Here is a 1,735-nt window from a genome sequence, read left to right on the forward strand (position 1 = left end):
GAGTTCTTCATGTCTTTCTTGAAGTCCTCCAGCATCATGATCAAATATGATTTTGAAACTAGATCTTGCTTTTCTGGTGTGTTTGGATATTCCATGTTTGTTTTGATGGGAGAATTGGGCTCCGATGGTGCCATGTAGTCTTGGTTTCTGTTGCTTGGGTTCCTGCGCTTGCCTCTCGCCATCAGATTATCTCTAGTGTTACTTTGTTCTGCTATTTCTGACAGTGGCTAGACTGTCCTATAAGCCTGTGTGTCAGGAGTGCTGTAGACCTGTTTTCCTCTCTTTCAGTCAGTTATGGGGACAGAGTGTTCTGCTTTCGGGCGTGTAGTTTTTCCTCTCTACAGGTCTTCAGTTGTTCCTGTGGGCCTGTGTTTTGAGTTCACCAGGCAGCTTTCTTGCAGCAGAACATTTGGTCTTACCTGTGGTCCTGAGGCTCAAGTTCGCTCGTGGGGTGCTGCCCACGGGCTCCTTGCAGCGGCAGCAACCAGGAAGACCTGTGCCGCCCCTTCCGGGAGCTTCAGTGCACCAGGGTTCCACATGGTCTTTGGCTTTTTCCTCTGGCCGAGATGTGTGTGCAGCGAGCAGTCTCTTCTGGTTTCCCAGGCTTGTCTGCCTCTCTGAAGGTTTAGCTCTCCCTCCCACGGGATTTGGGTGCAGAGAACTGTTTATCCGGTCTGTTTCTTTCAGGTTCCGGTGGTGTCTCAGGCAGGGGTCCTGCAGCTCCTGGGCCCTCCCCCACGGGAGCCCAGAGGCCTTATACAGTTTCCTCTTGGGCCAGGGATGTGGGCAGGGGTGAGCAGAGTTGGTGGTCTCTTCCGCTCTGCAGCCTCAGGAGTGCCCACCTGACCAGGCGGTTGGGTCTCTCTCTCACCGGGTCTGGGAGCAGAGAGCTGCTGCGGGCCGGGATCCGCGGGTGTGGGACTTCCGGTGAACACAGAACGTGCCCGGTCCTAGAGAAATTCTGCTTCCGTGTGTCCCAAGCTCACCAGGCAGCTTTCTTGCAGCAGAAAATTTGGTCTTACCTGTTGTCCCGAGGCTCAGGTTCGCTCGTGGGGTTCTGCCCACGGGCTCTCTGCAGCGGCAGCAACCAGGAAGACCTGCCCAAAATTGATTTTTACATATGGTATAAAAATAAGGATCAATTTTCCTTATGAGTTTCTCGGTTGAGTCAAAACCATTTTTCTTTCATAAGTTGATCTCTCCCACACTGCAATGTGTGATGCTTTTGTTAGCGAGCAAGTATCACTATATAGAAGAGTTGTCAATATCTCACTCTTTTAAAGACTATATTTGGATGTTAATCAATGATGGTTTCTGATTTGGCTCAAACATCTTACCTAATTCAGACAAAAGTGATGAGTCAAAATCCTAAGATTCAGAGCAAACTAAGTCAATCAAAGATGAAAACAAAGTGGTGAGTGTTGGGAAACTTTGCTGGGTTTTTTTTTTTTGTGGTTGTTGTTTTTTTTTGTTGGTTTCTTTTGTTGTTGTTGATGATAATGATGATGATGTTATGGTTGGCATAGGTTATGAGAGCCATTGAAGTTTTATCAAGTGGGGATAAGACAGAAAATTGAGAAATAAAAAAGATCAGAGACTTAAAGGCTTAACTGTCTGGTTTTGACCTAATTCCTAAGCTCTCTGTTCTGTAAGTGAAAACTTGGTCCCCAGTTGTGGTCTATAGTCGCAGTTCTCAGAGTTGGAAAAGTTTTACCCATTTCCCCACTGAGCACCA

Source organism: Rattus norvegicus, chromosome 1 (assembly GCF_036323735.1).
Source record: "Rattus norvegicus strain BN/NHsdMcwi chromosome 1, GRCr8, whole genome shotgun sequence".
Classification (NCBI taxonomy): Eukaryota; Metazoa; Chordata; class Mammalia; order Rodentia; family Muridae; genus Rattus; species Rattus norvegicus.